We start from the raw sequence: 18,951 nt of genomic DNA, 5'->3' as shown, positions 1-18,951 counted from the left end.
GCTTCTGCTGGCTCCATGCATTCCTTGGCGTGGAGCTGCCTCACTGCATCATCTGCTCTGTCTTCACAAGGCCTTCTAACTTGTGTCTCTGTGTCCTCTCTTCTTCTTATAAGGACACCAGTCGTTGAATTTAGGGCCCAGTCTAACCAATATGACCACATCTTAACTAGTTACATCTCCAGAGACCCTTTCTCCGAGTAAGGTTCAGGGTGGACATTAATTTGGGGGGAGTACTATTCAGTCCATAGTGGGGTCCCTGAGGGCTGGTGCAGGGACAGACCATGGCCTACTGTATCCATAGCTATGAGGGACTTACACAAAGTGTACACAAGAGTTTGCCAGAGGAGAGTAGGGCCGAGTCCAAGGGGCTATGGTGCCCCGGGAGAGGTTCAGGAGGAGCCATTTGGTACTTGGCTTCCTCTGTCTGCTTCCAATGACCCACCTCACTTGAGCTAGCTCCAATGGGTTTCTGATGCCTGCAAATGACGTCTAAGACAGCCTTTCATCCTCTGCCACAAATCCAATGAATGTGCTTTTCCATTCTCCAGCCTTTAATAGAGATGTCCATCTGCTGGGGGGAGGGTACATGGGATCCATAACATGCTCTTGACCTTGTAACCACTGGATTTCCACTTCTCAGAAAGTGAGAAACATCTGGGTGGGACATGAACAGAACCAGGCCCCTCACCCTGGGCTGGGTTCCGACTGCCTGGCTGCCCTGCTCCCCAGCCCCTACCCCTGACATGCTACAGAAGCTGTGATCCTTTTCCAGGGGGCCCCAGCCCTGCCTCTCACTCCCTACCCAGCTCAGCTGTGGGGCCCATGACTCGGAGGGAGGAGGATGGACCCAGTCTGAACTTGGAAAGTCTATATAACAAGGGGCTGAAAGGACAATTGGACCCCACTTCCCCCCTTTCCAGGTGGCTGACATCAAACAACCTCATTAGCCAGAACAGTTTCGGGAACCAGCCCCAGGGCCCCATCCTGGGGGGGAGGAATGAGCGGAGGACACTTGTGGAGGGGCTGGAGGGGAGGCCGTCGGCGGAGGAGACGCTCAGGGTCTTGGTGGGATCCAGTCCTGCCAGAGGCTGGGGTCTCCCCCGCAGATGACGAGGCCACTTTGCATCTGCCAGACAGGAAACCTAGGGAAGCCAGAGGCAGGGGAGGGAGGGAGGGAGGGAGTCATGTCCCCCGTCACCCCTCCGCCAACTCAGCCTGGAGTCTCTGCACCTGGATGAAGGCAGGCTGAGGGGTCACACACAGGATCACTATTACTGTTCACAGGGACACGCACGCCCTTATGCAGACACATACTGTCTGTCTGTCTCTCTGACACACACACACACACCCCGCTTCCATACACAGAGAAGCATACTCTCCCAACCTTCACGAGCCTTTGGTGACCCACGGGCCACCACTCTCCTCAGGAATCATGGAGGATGCCAACAGGAAGACAAGATGCCTGGACTTGCATTTAGGGTCCATCAGTGAGTGGCACAGTAGGTGAACATGAGTGGGAACCTCTGTCAGACGCTGTAGCCTCCCTCCTTCGTGTGTCCTTGAGCTTCCTGGGGCAAAGGGGAAGCACTGGCGTCTGGGGAGGGGAGAAGATGGGAGAGTGCATCCCTGGAGGCGGGAGACGCAGACGGGGCTGATGGTAAGGCAAGGCGTGACTCCGTGACTCCGTGACTCCAGCACTTGGCGTCCAGCCCACCTGGAGCAACCCTGCCCTACCTCCATGCGTTTCTCTGAGTCCAAGGAATTCCCTCTCTCCTCTCCTTGCACCCCACCCAGGATGTCCTCTCTGCTTTATCCAGGCCCTCCACGTGAGGTCTCTGAGAGCCTCACCAAGTTTTATGGAATGTAGCTCCCCTAAAAGAGACAGGAACAGAAAGCACTGGAATGACCAGCATTCTGGCACAGCCCGTTTCACCACAGATGAGCCCCCTGTGACTGGGAGAAGCACACCTCGCCCCCCAGGCAACTGGTGGGGGCACCAGCCCAAATTATAAGGGCCCCTGACCCATCAGCCCTTTGCTCCTGCCCACCACCCCACAGCCTCCCTGCAAGCGGCCGCCTTTGGAAGTCCTGTGTAGCCAGGATCTTTCCCCAGGGCTCACTCTCTCCCCAACATAAACATCAGCATGCTCAAAGCCCAGTCGGTGTTTTGATTACATCCACACCATCCAAAACAGTTACTGTCAAGTCCACACATGTTTCTGGGAGCAGGGGTTTGGAGTGACCCCTTCTAGCTAGGCGGAAGCAGGGTTTCTCCAGGACCCCCGGGGTGGGTGGTGGGTTGCTGGGCCTCCTCAAGGCGAGGGCCTGCGTGAGACACCAGATATCGTGGAAATTGGACTCTATAAAGCCCAGATGGACATCTATTGAGTCAGAGTTGCTTAGAAGCAACTTAAAAATTGTACTGATGGGGCCTCAATGTGGACACATGCAAACCAGATGTAATCGTTATGCAAATTATATGCAAAACATATGCATGGGCCTCCCAACGATTGCCAACACCAGATGCAGCCCCTGGGGACCCTGACTTTAGCTGAGCCCTGGTGTGGGGCACAGAGATGGCCCTAGACCTGCCAGTCTCTTATGGTGGGCAGGAAGGGGAGGGGGAGAAACGAGGCAGGGACTCACTCAGATCTGGGTTGGAATCCCAGCTCCTCCACACATGAGTTGCTTGACCTTCATGGAGTCACTTTACTCCTTTGAGCCTCTGTCTTCCCATCCGTAAAATGGTAACTCTGAGGACTAAATGGGAACACTGGCTAAAGCTCTCTTCTGCGAGGTCAGGCATCCACGGGACCCGCAGTGAGGGGGTAGGACTCAGAGTCCCTCCCTGGGTGGGGGTGGATGTCTGGGCTTCTTTCCACTCACTGGACTTGAGATTGCCACAGGCAGGACCGAGCAGCTGTGGGCTCTGGGAAGGTCAGTGCTGGATAGGCCAGGAACCCACATATTCTTCATTTCTTCAGAAGTCCCCCTTGATGAGGGGGTGTGGCAGATGCTGTTGGGACCCTGCCAGACCCCCCTTTACCCAGCCTGCGTATCCATCATCTCCCCACTGTGGGCGTGATGATGACTGCTAATGCTCATGGCCACCCCTGCTGCAAATTGCCCCTGGCTGATGACAGCTAGCTCCCCGGGGACGTTACACGCCCTCCAGCCTCATAGCCAATGCCTGGCTGCTACGGGTTACAAAAGTCTGGTCTTCTCACCTAAAGGGGACAGCCCAGCAGTGCAGTCAGGTTCTAGAGCCCCCTGGATCTAGGCCACATCTAGACGCCACTTGAGATCCCAGTCTTGCTCTGCCCTTCCCCACCCCTCCCTTCTCCCTGATGTGTGTCTCCTGAGACCCAGTGAATCACAGGGTCCTGAATCCCTGTCTCCAGCTCTGCTTCTGGGGAACCTGGTTCAAGACAGGAAACAGACCTGCAAACAGAGAAGGATGATGCACATGAGGCCGTTACAGTCAAAGGACCCTCAGGAGGCATGGGGTCTTGAGGCCCAGGGAGATGTGTCTGGGGCAGGAAGAAAGGGTCAGAGATGTCTCCCCAGTCAAGCAACACTGCAGCTCATCTGTGAGGAGAAAGCACCCCAAGTGGTAGGTGAGGGCTATACAGGGCATTGAGGCAGGAGATGGCCTGGTGTGTTTAGGGAATATCAAGAACTCGGGGCGGCGGTGGGGCACAGGCCCCAAGAAAGGTTGGCAGAGGCCAGACAAGAGGAGCCTTGGAAACTCCAGGGAAGAGTCTGGACTTAACACCAGGGTAACGACACATACAGAGTAGACTTGAAAAAATGTCCCCTGGCTGCTACCACACAGAGCAAGCAGGGAGGGTGCCAGGGAGGCCGCAGCTGCAACCATCAGCCATGAGGCTGACGAGGATCTGGTGGGGATGACAGGGGGTGGATTCCAGAAGCTTTCAGGACACAAGGCTGACAGGCCTGATGGCTAACTGGAGGGCTACGGGTATGGGAAGGGTTTGGAAGGTGCCAGGCAGAGGGGAGACAAAATCAGGCCTGGGGCAGGGTGACCACCAAGTGTGGGGAGGCAGGAGGGCTGTCCAGGACAGGGGTCTGCAATCCCCGTGCCTGCCACAAGACAGCCACAGTCAGGCCGAGCCCTGCGGTGGAGGCGTCCGTGATGGCGGGTGGCACAGCGGGCGGATTCCAGGGGAGGCTGGGAGCTGCTCCCTGCCAGGGTGGGGGGCCCACGGGGCCCTGGGAAGGGCTCACGCCTGTTCTTCTCTAGCTCTTCTATTCAGAAGCGCAGGAGTAAAAACCACACAGGATTACCGGCTGGAAACAGAGGAGGCAGGCATGCGATGGGCCCGGGGCGGGGGGCTGCCCTCCGCCGGGGCAGGGGCCAGGGGTGGGCGGGCAGGTCGTTGCCATGGCAAACTCACGCCTGGATGGGCAGACCTGACCTCCACCCAGACAATGCCCTTGTCTCAGACCTGCTCTGCCTTAATTCCTTAATTCTCCAGGACGTTGGCTGGGCACCCGCTCCGGGCTAGAAGCACAGGCAGGTGGGCCCCAGGCTGTGCTCAAGGCACCCGAGATTGGGGGCGCAGAGGTGGCTGCCGGTTGGTAGAAGTCCCGGGAGGGGTCAGGAAAGGGGCAAGGAGAGTGACGCGGCCCGAGAGGGGCGTGTGGGGAGGGAGGACCACGTGCAGGCTGAGGACCTGGGACGTGTGTGCAGAGACGCTTGGACCTCAGCCCCTGTGAGACCACTCACCTGCACACCCCGTCACTGCGTCTGCACAGAGCTCCCGTCCCAGGCCGACAGTCCCTGATGCAGGGGACATCCGCCTCCTGTCTGTGTTTGCTCAACGGTGACCTGGAGGTTTTAGACAGTCACTGGAGCTACGAGGGGAATGCACTGGGGACGCTGGTACAGGAAACAAGGCAGGAGCTGCTGGCCAGGAGAGAGGGCAGGCGTTTGGAAGGAGGGCTGCCAGGCTTCCCCGGCTGGCTGGAAAGAAGGGTCAGGGCCAAGGTCACGGTGTGGACTCACACCCGGGCAGGGTCCCACGCCCGTCTCCCCGCCCGACTCACACTTGGTGCTAGACCGTGTATTTGGCATGTATTCAGAGGGCTCGCTGCCATAGCCTGACGACTCTGACTCCCCAGAGCGGCAGCCCACCCACCTGCTCTTGCCACCCACCATGTGACCAATGGGGGCTTCTCCAGTTCCAGCCTTTGCAGCCGGGGACATTCCTGGCTACACTGGCGTTGGCCTCCGTCCCTTTGGGAAAGGGCAGGCGGGAGGCTCCCACGGTGGGACTTTATCCCTCCCTTCCCTCCCCCGCCCCAGGGCTGCATTGGGACGAGGGCAACCTCCACCCGCACTGTGTCATCCCGGTGCCTATCACCTCCTTCCCTCACACCCCCTCCTCCCGGGTCTCTGTCTGGCTCAGGGCCCCACGGTCCCTTCAGGCACCTCGTGAGGTGCCCGGGTGGGTGTTGGGGAGCATGGGGGCAAGAACAGGGGCCGTAGTGCTGTTTAGGAGGCTGTGCTGGTGCCGCAAGTGCCCAGGCCCGGACAGCCTCGGAGGTGAAGGGGGAAGGGAGCCAAAAGCATCCAGAAACACTAGAACCGGGAAAGGCTGGTGGCTTTCGAGGGGCTGCAGAATGCCTTTAGGTTTCCTGTGGCTGGGCGGGGGTGGGGACGACTCTGTGCTGAGACAAGGAAAGAGGGGAGGCACACATTTGGAGGGAAGCCACCTGAATTGGAGGTGCCTACAGGTGCCCTGGAGGAGACAGATGTCTGTGATGTGCATGTATCTGGGGTGTCCCCTCTGTCCGCTGCCCTTCCCAGCTTGGGGGCTGAGCCGTGCTCAATGGGCCCTCCCGTGCAAGGTCAGGAGGTCTCCCCACACTTATTGCTCCACTGGTGTCTAGGGTTCCCACCAGAGCCACAGGGAAGTGGGCGACTCATGGTCCTGGTCACCTCGTTCCTCCCAGGTTCCATCCGGACAGTGCCTCTGCTGCCCCGTGTTCCCCGGCCTGGCACCTCCCCAGCAACTGCTCCGCCACCAACCCCCACTTTTAGCTTTGGGTCCCTGACGTGTCCTCCTCCTTCCTTCTCTCTCCCTGGTCTCTCCAGGCTTCCTGCCCAGGTGCCTGGCCCCTCTCCTCCCCTAAGCCTCCTCGTCTTCCTTTTCCCATAATTAGGAAGAGCCTCCACAGGGCCCACTGTATCCGGGACTCAAACCTTTTCTACCTTGAGAGTTGGACCTTAGACATTCCAGGGCCAGGCTCATGGCTCTCCCAGGAAGAGGTAAGAGACAGCTTCATTTTGCCCTGGGGAGGGTCATCCTCCCCAGGATGGGCCGAATGACTCTTAATTCAGGGGCAAAGAGAGACCAAAAAAGAAGTTGTTGTGAAAAAATAAATGGGAGGTTCAAAACCTGCTTAATTAATTAATTAATTTTAAAGATTTTTAAAAATTTATTTATTCATGAGAGACATAGAGGCAGAGACATAGGCAGAGGGAGAAGCAGGCTCCCTGCAGGGAGCCTGATGTGGGACTTGATCCCAGGACCCTGGGATCACGACTTGAGCCAAAGGCAGACAGATGGAGCCACCCAGGGATCCCAGTTTATCTGAATTTAGAGAAAAGTTACTTCACTGGCAAAAGGTAAGGCCATGGGAATGAAGAGGTATCCCAAGAAGTTTGTGTGGTGTAGAAAGGAAGCTGGAGACATTTAAGGTGGAAACCCAAGGAAGAAGAGGCAGCAAAGGAGAGCAGAAAGATGTGCTCAGAGAAGCAGCAGAGCTGGGGCGGGGAGGGCAGTGGGGGAGACGGAGAGAGAGATGCCAGCCGAGATAAGGGAGAGAAAATCTCCAGGAGATTCAGGGAAGCCATAGGTGAGACCCTGGCTTTCCTGACCCAGAGAGAAGGCAGGAGGCCCTTTACTGGGACCAAGCTGGGCTGAAACAGGGGTGGCAGGGAGTAGTGGGGCAGTGGTGGTGCTGGTGGTGGTGCTGGAGGAGGGCAGGGAGGAAGCAAAGGCAGCTGAAGGAGTGACTTCCAAAAAGGGCTGGGGGGCTGGGACCCTGGATCAAGGGAGGAGGGATGGGAGGAGGGAGGTGGCCTGGACGCTGAGCACCTATGGGAGCAGGGGGCAGAGGGGGTGGCAGGAAGCAGAAAGAGCTTCCCCTTGATGGTCTGGGCCTCTGTGTGGCAGATAAGGTTGAGATGTGGGGTGGGGATGGAAGGACAGCTAGATGACGCCAAGGAGAAATGCAGAGGCTCAACCCCAGGGTCTGTGGCAGGGACACCGTAGTTTGAAGGTGGGGGCAAAACCATGGCTCGGAGGACTTATCCAGGGCTGGAAGTATAGATCTGGGGAGGGAGGTGGGCAGCTGGCAGACTAGGGCCTTGGGTGCTCTTGGACCCAGGTTCCTGGAGGAAAAGAAATTTAGGATCAGCAGAAGCATGACAGTGCCTTCCAAAATTACCTCACCTGGTTATATATATTATAAAACACGGCTCTCCTATTTGTCTTGTGGCACTGTAAAAAGAAAAAAAAAAAAAGGAAGAAAGAAAAGAAAAGAAAAGAAAGGAAAAGAAAATCACCCATTTTCAATGAGAAAGAAAAGAAACAATGGAGGAAAACATGAATGTTTGGGAACAACCTGACTGGTGTTTCCCCACGACCTTCCTACCTGGCCGGTGTCACCAGCCGTCCACCTGCCTCGCTTAGTTCTTGCCACGCTGGCAAACATCTCCTACACTTCAGTCTTCAACGTCCTGACCAAAGCTGGCTGGGGGTTCTTTTTTTTTTTAATATTTTATTTATTTATTCATGAGAGACAGAGAGAGGCAGAGACACAGGCAGAGGGAGAAGCAGGCTCCATGCAGGGAGCCTGACGTGGGACTCTATCCCGGGTCTCCAGGATCACACCCTGGGTTGCAGGTGGCGCTAAACCTCTGTGCCACCAGGGCTGCCCCTGGCTGGGGGGTTCTTTCTTAGTAATTGTGATTATTTAAATACAGCCTGTTGTCATTCTCCCCCCAGGAATCCAGAGGCTGCCCAGCAGATTCAGTGATAGTAGGCACTTTTCCAGAATCACCAACACCTGGCATCAAGTGCGTGCTACCATTCCAAGCCTGGTGCCGCTTCTTGAGTCAAGGTAAATGCTGGCTGATAGAATTCATCAGAAAACACAAGTTTTGTTCAAATTATAGGATTTTTAAGAGTCTTGGAAATTAGATTTTGCATCCTGCGACTTTTGCATTTGTCGACTATTAAAAAAAAAAAAAGAACTGTGGGAAAGCTGCAAAGTGTACCAGGAAGAGAGCATGCCTCGTCAGTCTTTTTGTGAAGGCATAATTCCGGGGTTGCTGGAGATTAGAAGAAGAACTAGGAGAGAAGTCGCCTTTTCATCAGTTAGGACGAGTGCTGAGATCTACAAAAGTGTGCCAGTTCTAAATAAATTGCTAGGAAAAATAAAAACTGTAACGTCACAGCGTTTTGAGACAATCAAGACTTCCCTGGCTTTTTTGGAGGGAAAAAAAATGAGTAACAAACCTTCACTTTGGGTCCACAGAGATTGCTTGTTGTTCCCTCTCTTGCAGTGTGTGTTTAGAAGTTTCCATAATAAAATATTTTTTCGAATTAAAAAAAAAAGGAACACGTGACAATAGATGCTGGTCATTCCTCTTTTCCCTTCTCATTTTGGAAGCTCTACCATATGTCGTCCTCCACTAGAGCTGAGCTTCTCTTCTTCTGGTTTTCCTGGAATTTCTTTCTTTTTTTTTTTTTTTAAGATTTTAAATTTATTTATTCATGAGAGAGAGAGAGAGAGAGAGAGAGAGAGAGATAGGGGCAGAGACACAGGCAGAGGGAGAAGCAGGCTCCATGCAGGGAGCCCAACGTGGGACTCGATCCCGGGTCTCCAGGATCAGGCCCTGGGCTGAAGGCGGCACTAAGCTGCTAAGTCACCCGGGCTGCCCTTTGTTTTAGTTTTTAAGGCTTATTTGGTGCTTATACTACAAACTCCATCTCATCTCTCCGTACCCTTTGGGAGTTGACTACATGTAAACTGGTGGGATCTCGGCTTCCCATGGGTGATGGCTTCCTCTTTTCTGCATTTCCCTTGTCTGCAGACAGATTCAGTTATTGCCCAATTAGGTTCCTTTCTCTGCTATTTGCCCCCGTCCTGTCCAAGGAGCCTCCCTGGAGCCTGACATCTTTTGTGTCCCAGCTAGGTGGATGGCCCCTTGGCTGGCATAGGATGCTTTTCTCTTTTCTAGCTTTGAAAGGAGATGTGTGATTTCAGTCTGATTCTCTTCCTCCCATGTAACTTCTTCCCTCATTCAAGAAGCTTGTAAGAGTTTTCCCTTTAATCATGGAATTCAGGACTCTTCCCAGGCCGTGCCTAGATGTCTGCTTTTTTCCATCACTCCTGCCTGGAACTCAACAGCCCTTGCAAACCAGAGTCTTTCTTTGATCCACGGAAAATTTTCTTTCTTGTTTTAAAGTTATTGCTTCTCCTCTACTTCCTAGGTTTTCTCTCCCCTTGGAGGCTTGTGCTTCCCATATTATGTCTCCGAGGCTTCTCCCCCGCGAGGCTCTGGTTTTCCTCCACACGAGTTCTATCTTTTCCACTTCTGCTTGGGGTTTTGCATGATCTCTTTCACCTGGACCCTGCTCCCATCCTCTCCTCCAGTTCATGTTAAATTTAAAATCATGCTTCCTTTTTTTTTTTTTTTTTACAAAAAAAATTTTAAGTATTTTCAGGAAAGTTTTTTTTTTTTTTTTTTTTTTTTTTTTTAGTATTTTCTTTCTTTGAGAGAGAAAAAAAGAGAGAGAGCACAAGCAGGGGAAGGAGCAGAAGGAGAGGGAGAAGCAGGCTCCCTGCTGAGAGGGAACCCAGTGCAGGACTGGATCTCAGGACCCGAGATCATGACCTGAGCCAAAGACAGATGCTTAACTGACTGAGCCACCCAGGCACCCCTGGGAAAGTATTTCCTTTTGCATCTGATTTTTTTTTTTTAATGTTGTTATTGTTGTTTTCTTTGTGCTGTTGTGTGCAGGCTATGGCCTGCCTCCTCCCACGGCTCTGGCTAGGTGGTGAGCTTTCTCCTGACCACCAGTTCCCTCAGGGGCTCACTGTCTTCTCTTTGCCTTTCTTCTCCCCAGGGTATCGTATAAATCTTGCTAAGTTCCCATTTCCAGGGCACCTGAGTGGCTCAGTCGGTTGAGCATCTGCCTTCGGCTCAAGTCATGATCCCGGGGTCCTGGGATCGAGTCCCACATGGGGCTCCCCACAGAAAGCCTGCTTCTCCCTCTGCCTGTGTCTCTGTCTCTCTCTCTCTCTCTGTGTCTCATGAATAAATACATAAAATATTTGAAACAAAAAAGTTCCCATTTCACCCCAGCTTTATTGAGATATAACTGACAGGTAAAAATTGTACATAAGGGATCCCTGGGTGGCGCAGTGGTTTGGCGCCTGCCTTTGGCCCAGGGCGCGATCCTGGAGACCCGGGATCGAATCCCATGTCGGGCTCCCGGTGCATGGAGCCTGTTTCTCTCCCTCTGCCTATGTCTCTGCCTCTCTCTCTCTCTGTGACTATAATAAATAAATAAAAATTAAAAAAAATAAAATAAAATAAAAATTGTACATAAGATGGCTGAGGTGACGTTCTGGGGTAAATATACGTTGCAGTGTGATTGCCGCAATCAGGCTGATGATCACGTCCATCTAAATCATTGTTTTGGGGGTTTTGTGTGTGTGTGTGTGTGAGAACACTCAGGATCAACACTCTGAGCAAACGTCAAGTACACAATATGGCATTGTTAATAACGGCTCCACGCTGTACCTTAGGTCTGCAGAGCTTATTGGTCCTACATAACTGGGTACCCTGGACCGCTCTCTTGCCCTGCCCCTCTTGCCCCCAGCCGCTGGCAACCACTGGTCCCCTCTCAACTTTTTTTTAGATTTTTAAGTATAATCCTGTCATATTTACCTTTCTGTGTCTGGCTTATTTCACTCAGCATAATGCTTTCCAGGCTTATCCATGTTGTTGCAAATGGCAGGATTTCCTTCTTTCTCGTGGCTGAATAATATTCCATTGTATATACATATACCACATTTTCTTTATCCGTTTACCTGGAATCATTCCCAGTATCTTTTCCAATCATAGTGGAATGGAACTAGAAATCAGTAATGTTAAGAAAATGAGAAAATTCACAAATACGTGGATATGACATAGTACGCTCTTGAGCAACAAATGAGTCGAACAGGAAATCAGAAGGGAATTTTGAGAACATCCTGAGACAAATGAAAACAAAAACACCACATACCAAAACTTATGAGATGCAGCAAAAGCTGTGCTAAGAGGGAAGTCCGTCCCTATACATTCTTGTAGCTCTAACCGCCCCAAGGCTCAGGTCTAGTTGACAGGCAGGTGCCCCAGCAGGGTGTGTTCTGTGTCCCCATCTCCCAGGGACAGGGAATACTTCTCTAGATCCTTCCAGACCACCCCAGGCTGCTGGCCCCAACTCTCTAGTGGCTCCCTGTACCAAGCTCTCTCCTGGAATTGGGCAGATTTCATTTGCACCCAAGACTCTCTCTGCTACCGGCCCCTACTGTCTGGCTGGAAGGGACCAGCACCCTCAGTCTCGGGCTCTACCCACCAGCCATTCCTGGCTGTAGCCTGCCCTAGAGCCTTGTTGTAGCAGTGTACGTATACTTGGGAAGCAGGACAGCTCTCCTCCAGGAGGTTTCATTAAAAAGAAATTCTTGGGTCTCATAGATGTTGATGGGCCGACTGGGATTGATCATTTTGTGCAGGATTATAAAAATGCACCTGCAAAAAAAAAAAAAAAATGGCAGCAAAGTGGAATGGACTTGAGGCTACTACTAGGTTGATGGTAATGCATCTGGAAAGTATAGAACACTCCATGGCACTGAAGGAAGTTTGAGGGGTTCTGCACATCTTTGGGTTCTGGTAAGAATGAAGTTCTGTAATGAAAGACCTCAAATGGCCTCTGTTATGTTCTTGGCACAACGCGGTGTACCTCCTGAAAGAATTTTCCAGAGCTTTGGAAGTGAGGTGCAGATGAAGTGTGCAAGGAGCGAGGTGACCCCTCTAAAACTCCTGGGCCTGGGACGATCGCTGTTCAGGGGCCACGAGGCCACAGCCGGTTGCAGGAAATGACCCTCCTCGTCCCACGGCTCTCGCTGGTCCCAATGATAGCCTTGCTTCCAAATTTGAACTTATCTTGTGTTTCAAAGTTCTTTATCACATGGTGTCCTAGGAACTTTTTTCTGAAACGCTTCAAAGTGAAATTATAGATGCTTTCTTTGTCTTTAAAATCCAAAAAAGATCTTCATCTGAGAGAAATTAGGAACGTTTCAAAGCCACTTGGGACAGAGTGGATACATTATGCCAAAAAACAATTCCTAAGGACTTCAAAGTTGAAAAGGACTTCTTTCAGAAGGAAGGACCTCTGAAATGAAGGGAATGGTGACGATTTGGATTGTGCATTTTTTCGGCTTCCTTAGAGGAAAAGTAGTAAATTAGTATCTATGATATAGGAGGGCTTCCTAGGTTAGAAGATTTTAATGTACCCTCTCCTAGAAGTGATGATGACAAAGTGAAACAAACTTTTGAACTTCCCCATTCAGATGGAACAAAATAACAAACAGAAGTCATCAAACATGTGCCCGACTTGTGCAGCCTGGGAGCTCTTTGGGGCCCTCAACTCAGAGCGTTTTGGCAGTCGTATGAACCCCCAAAACACCCTTTCGGTTGGGATCCCTTTGGGCTAATTGATCTTGGTGGCTTGCTGATTTGACACAGTCTTGACCGCCCTGCTCTTCGGGCTCAGCTCTCACACAGGGCGGTGCAGAAAGCTCACTTCCTACTCTTTGTGGCCTAGAAATCCACTTTTGCTGCCCTATCACCAGAGAGGCTCTGGCTTTGATGGCAGCAAATGCGTCCTGAGTCCTCTTTCTTTCCAGCTGCTGGGAACACCGTAAACTCACTAGTTCATTCAGTCTTCAAGCAACCCTTAGAGAAGAGATGGTTAACCAAACTTCCGGGGTGAAGAAAATGAGGCAGAGAGTTTTAGTGACTTGCCCAAGGTCACACAGCAAGTAAGACTCAAATCCAGAGTCACTGACACCAAAGCTAGTATAATCACTATGTTACGCGTAACCAAACAGATGACATCCCTGTGACATCATGGCTTGGTCTGCATCCACTGCAATAAAAGTAATGTGCTACTACTTTAATCTCATATTTAAGAACTCATTTCACGAAGTATAATGTGTTTTATATACATTTTAGGATGATTAGACATTCGAGTATAGTTTTTTTTTTTTTAAGATTTAATTTATTTATTTATGAAAGACACAGAGAGAGAGGCAGAGACACAGGCAGAGGGAGAAGCAGGCTCCATGCACCGGGAGCCCGACATGGGATTCGATCCCGGGTCTCCAGGATCACGCCCTGGGCCAAAGGCAGGCGCCAAACCACTGTGCCACCCAGGGATCCCTAGTTTTTTTTTTAATTAAAGGTTTTATTTATTTATTTAACAGAGAGAGTCAGAGAGCACAAGCAGGGGGAACAGCAGAGGGAGAGGGAGAAGCACGCTCTTCCACTGAGCAGGGAGCCCCATGGGGCTCAATCCCGGGACTCTGAGATCATGATCCGAGCCAAAGGCAGACGCTTAACCGACTGAGCCCCTCAGGGGCCCTCGAGTATAGTTGTGAAGCTGCATGCTGAATAGGGCTGGCTGGCTGCTCTGTCGCTGGGATGACACAAAAGACATACATTAGAGGGAAATATCATGAAACAATTCTTCCGTTAAAATATAGTTTGCCCTGGCTGAACACACTGTGGGATATTTATATCATGGAATACTACTCAGCTATGAAAAGGGCCACAGTACTGATTCGTGTAACAATACATCCCAAAGCCCTTATGCTGGACAGAGTAAGCCAGACACAAATGAATACACAGTGTAAAACTGGCCTATTAGTTTGCTACAGCTGCCACAGATAAAGTGGCTTAAGTAAGAGAAACTTAGCCTTCCTATGGCTCTGGAGGCCAGAATTCTGAGCTCCAGGTGTCAGCAGGGCTGGTGTCTTGCGAGGTCTCTCTCCTTGGCTTGTAGACAGCTGTCTTCTCTCTGTGTCTTTACATGGTCTTTCCTCCCATGTGTGTGCATATCTGTGTCCCAATCTCTTCTTATGAGGACACTGGTCATACTGGATTAGGGCCCACCCATATGACCTCATTTTAACATAATTACCTCCTCAAAGAAACTCTCCAAATACAGTCACCATTCTACGGTCCTGGGGTCAGGACTTCAAGATACGAATTTTGGCAGAACACAATTCAGCCCATACCACCTAGTGCATGGTGAAAATAACCAGAGTGGTGTGTTGCCTCTGGGAGGAGTGGGTGGTGGGGGTTGACTAGGAAGGAGTGTGGTGAACTCTCTGGGGTTGACAGTAAATTGTACCCGGTGATAGGGGTATGGGTCACCCAGACTTATTGGAATAGTACATGTAAAATACACATTTCACTGTATGTCAATTTCACCTGAAAAAAAATCAGAAACAAATATCGAACTCTAACTAAGGATTTGCAGTGTTTAGGGGTAAAATATAGTGATGTCTGCAAATTGCTTTTGAACTAATTGATGGGTGAATAGATGGATAGATACAGCAGCATGTTGACAACTGCAGTATCTAGGTGGTGGATTTATATGGGTGCTTACTGTACAATTCTTTCAACTTTACCGAATGCTTGAAATTTTTCATCCTAAAATGTTGGGGGAGGAAATGTATATATTTTTTAAAAATTTCCAGAGGCACCTGGGTGGCTCAGTGGTTGGGTATCTGCGTTCAGCTCAGGACATGATCCTAGGGTCCCTTCTGCAGGGAGCCTGCTTCTCCCTCTGCCTATGTCTCTGCCTCTCTCTGTGTGTCTCTCACGAGTAAATAAATAATATCTAAATAAACAAATAAAATTTCCACTTCAAAATATTAACCAGACATTTCTCCTACAGCCGCTTCAGTGCTAGATCAAGGTCTGCCCATAGAGAGAACCACCATGACCCCACGCCAAAGTCATCGGTGGGACAGTGACCTCCAGTGTTTTTAGCCTCCATATGCCTGTGTCTGGAGGGGGGGGCAAGGAAAGGTGGGAAGATAATTCAGAGAGAGGTTGGAATTTCCTAGGGCGTTCCGGGGACTAAGAAGTAAGAGGAAACTGAGGTGCAGAGGTGTTCGAGTTCTGTCGTTTAGAATCTAGGACAGACCATGATCTGTTTTCTTTTTTTTTTTTTAAGATTTATTTATTTTATTTATTTATGACAGACAGAGAGAGAGAGAGAGAGAGAGGGAGAGGCAGGCAGAGACATAGGAGGAGGGAGAAGCAGGCTCCACGCCGGGAGCCCGACGTGGGACTCGATCCTGGGACTCCAGGATCGCGCCCTGGGCCAAAGGCAGGCGCTAACCCAGGGGTCCCCCGATCTGTTTTCTTAAGCCACAATGGAGTCATTAAGCCATGATGGGTGCTGGGGGTGGGCATATGGATGATAAGGACTTGCCAGCACACAGTAGGCTTGCAAGTGCTGAATAAATATTTGAATGAAATTGGAAAGGGCCCGCTAAGCACGTGGCCCTCAGGGGACGATGAAGTCGCCTGTCTGGTAGAGGGAGTCTGTCCCTGTCTCTGCCCGGGCCCACCTCTGGCCCGGCCTGAGTTACCTCGAGAACTGGGCTCCGGAGAGGTGGCCTGGTCTCTGGGTTCCTGGACAGCCAGCGAGAGGGCGCCTTGCCACATTCTTAGGAGAGCGCACATCCCAAACAATTTCTTTTTCTAAAAACGCAGTGCTAACGGGTTCCAGATGTCCATTTGTTATATAATGGGGTTTGTTTTAATAGCGTCAACTTCCAGATGTGCAGCCTGGAATCAAGAAGCCCATTGGCCCCCTGAGGACACCGCGAGCCAAGCCGAGAGCCGCCGGGGGCGGGGGGAGAGGCCCCGTACGTGCAGATCCAGGCCCGGGAGAGGAGCTGGCAGGGCCTCCCCGCCGCCCGCTGGGCCGTTCACCTGCCTGGCAGCTGCCCCTGACCAGGGGCTGGACGGGGCGCTCCGGCTGCCTCGGAGCAGCGGCCCAGGGGACAGTCGCAGGAACGCAGCCGGAGGGGTGGGGGCCTTGGCATCGGAGGTGCGCCGGAGCTGCTGGCTGACCTGCTTAGGTCCCCGGGCCTCCATCGCCCCCGAAGGGTCACCGGGGGAGGGGAGCGGAGGGCACAGAGGAGACACCGGGAAGCCTTGGGCCTTCTCCCTGTGGTCACAGTGGAAGGAGTGGGCCCCTGTGACCCAGCATTGCCCCCTCCCCCCCAAGCTGGGAACCCCCGGCCAGCATCAGTGACACCCCCCAGCCCACCCCGGGGACCCGGGAAGGTGCCCATGGTGGAGCCCTCTCTGCCTCCCCCTGCGGCTTCTCCCGCCCCGCAGCTCTGCTTCGGTCCGCCCCTGGGGGCACCCAGAGCTGTGAGGTGGGCTCTTTGCAGCCTCGCTGGGCACGCCACTCCCTCTTGGACCCGAGGGCCCATGGGTGCCAGAGGACGGCGACTCAGACCCCCAAGCCTTCCCCCCATCTTGTGCCCCCCGTGGGTGCAGCTAGAACATGAGATGGATTCAGGTTTAGGTGCCCTGAGGAGGGGTGTCTAAGATCCTGGACCAGAAAGATCACAGAACCCCAAAGTAGACACACATAACGCCTTTACCCACAAGAGAAAAACTCACTACCATGGAGAAGACAATCCCCTGGGGCACCTGGGGAGCTCGGTCCTTCGGCTCAGGTCCTGAGCCCGGGGTCCTGGGATGGAGCCCCATGTCAGGCTCCCTGCTCAGCGGGACGTCTGCTTCTCCCTCTCCCCCAGCTGCCCCTGCTCCCCAAGCTCATGCTCTCTCTCTCTCACACTCGCTCATTCTCTCTCTCTCTCAAATAAATAAACAAAATCTTAAAAAAAGGATTAAAAAAAAAGATAATCATCCCTAAATAAATCCATAAAAATAAGGTGAGTCCAATGAAATTCCAGTCAAACTGTGTGTGTGTGGGGGGGGGGGTTGGCTACAATATAAAATCGAAATGGAAAATAAGTATAGAATAATAATTGCTATGGACTGAATGTTTGGTCCTCCCAAATTCATATGTTGGAATCCTCACCCCCAAGGGGATGGTATTAGGAAGTGAGGCCTTTGGGAGGTGATCAGGGCAGAGGGCAGGGCCTGCACTCACGGCACTAGAGCCCTCGTGGAAGGGACCAGAGAGCACTCTCACCCATCTTCTGTCCCTGAGGACACAGCGGGCAGCAGGCAATCTGCCACCCCAAAGAAGGTCCTGCCCAGCACCCAACCGTGCTGGTGGCACCCTGATCTCACACTTCCCACCTCCAGAACTGAGAGAAACATATTTCTCATGTTTTTTTTTTTTTAAGATTTTATTTATTTATTCATAGAGATGCAGAGAGAGAGAGAGAGGGGCAGAGACACAGGCAGAGGGAGAAGCAGGCTCCAGGCAGGGAGCCCAACGTGGGACTCGATCCAGGGTCTCCAGATCACGCCCTGGGCTGCAGGCGGCGCTAAACTGCTGCGCCACCGGGGCTGCCCCTATTTCTCATGTTGATAGACAACCTCCCCCACCCCAATCTGTGATGCTTGGTCATGGCAGCCCCAAGAACACCATCATGGTATCTCTGCCAATGAAGGACGGGAAGGGAGGACTGTCCCCGCCAGCTGTGACAGCCCAGGGTCGAACTCTAATACTGCACACAGTGCTAGCCCCAGGACCATGCCTGGTACCAGCACAGCACAGCAGAGAGAGAAGGCAAAGTCCAGAAACAGGCCCATCTACGGGCGCCAATGTGGAATGTGGTGCAGAAATGCTTTCAGATCGAAGGCAGTGGGAAGTGTTGGCTGGCTCCCTTCGGGAGCAGTGCGCCGAGAGGGAGGAGGGCTGGGTTTTCATGTTGTCTCTTCCAGGACTGTTGACTTTTCCAACCTAGATCTGTAGTACTTTTTTTTTTTTTTTTAAGTGTCAATATATTTTGATGTCAGTTATTGTGTTCTCTAGAGATCTTGATTCCTTTTAGTTTTTTTTCCCTTTTGTATATCTCTGTATTTAAGGGAAACCTAATAAATGTTATAACACTAACAATAAACGGTTATATAACAAGCTGCTGGTGGTTGTTATCTCAGAGAGGTGGGCCCAGGGGAAGGCTTTCACCTTCTGAGTCATATATTTCTATGACAATTGGATTACTTCTCCTGTTCCTTCTTTTCTCTTTCTCACTCTCTCTTTCTCTTTTCTTATTTTGTTTAGGTTGCAGGTATGACTTTAAAAATTAAAAAGATGAGGAATGAAGTTTGAACAAAATAAACTGGTGCAGACACCATGGACAACTGCTAACAATTTGGAAAAAATAAGATTCCTACCTTACACCAAAATAAACCTAAGACGGCTTAAAGGTTTACATGTTAGGAGTTAAACCATAAAGAATCCTAATGCCTATATGATTTTACGATAAGCAGTAATTTTCTAAGAAAGCATCAAATGAACAGATGGATAGAATTGGATGACAAAAATATATAAGTCTCCTTTCCACAAAAACAAAGTAAAATTAAGGTCAAACTGCAAAAAGAGAGAGAAAAAGAAAGAGAGAGAGAAAGTCAAGATAGCTGTAACAAAGAATCAAGAATTTCAATATATAAAAAGATCTTACAAAAATTCCTGCCCATAATTTTTCTCTTCTAAGCCAAGAATAGAGGGGAATGTGACCACAGTGAAAGCCGAGTTTCCTAGGGCAGGCTGCAGGTGGGGCGGGCGGGGCTGAGCCAGAGGGTTCAGAATGGGAGCGAATAGCTCAGTGGGGCAGCTCCAGGGCCAGGGCTGG

Source organism: Vulpes vulpes, chromosome 14 (assembly GCF_048418805.1).
Source record: "Vulpes vulpes isolate BD-2025 chromosome 14, VulVul3, whole genome shotgun sequence".
Taxonomy (NCBI): domain Eukaryota; kingdom Metazoa; phylum Chordata; class Mammalia; order Carnivora; family Canidae; genus Vulpes; species Vulpes vulpes.
This window is presented reverse-complemented; position numbering follows the sequence as displayed.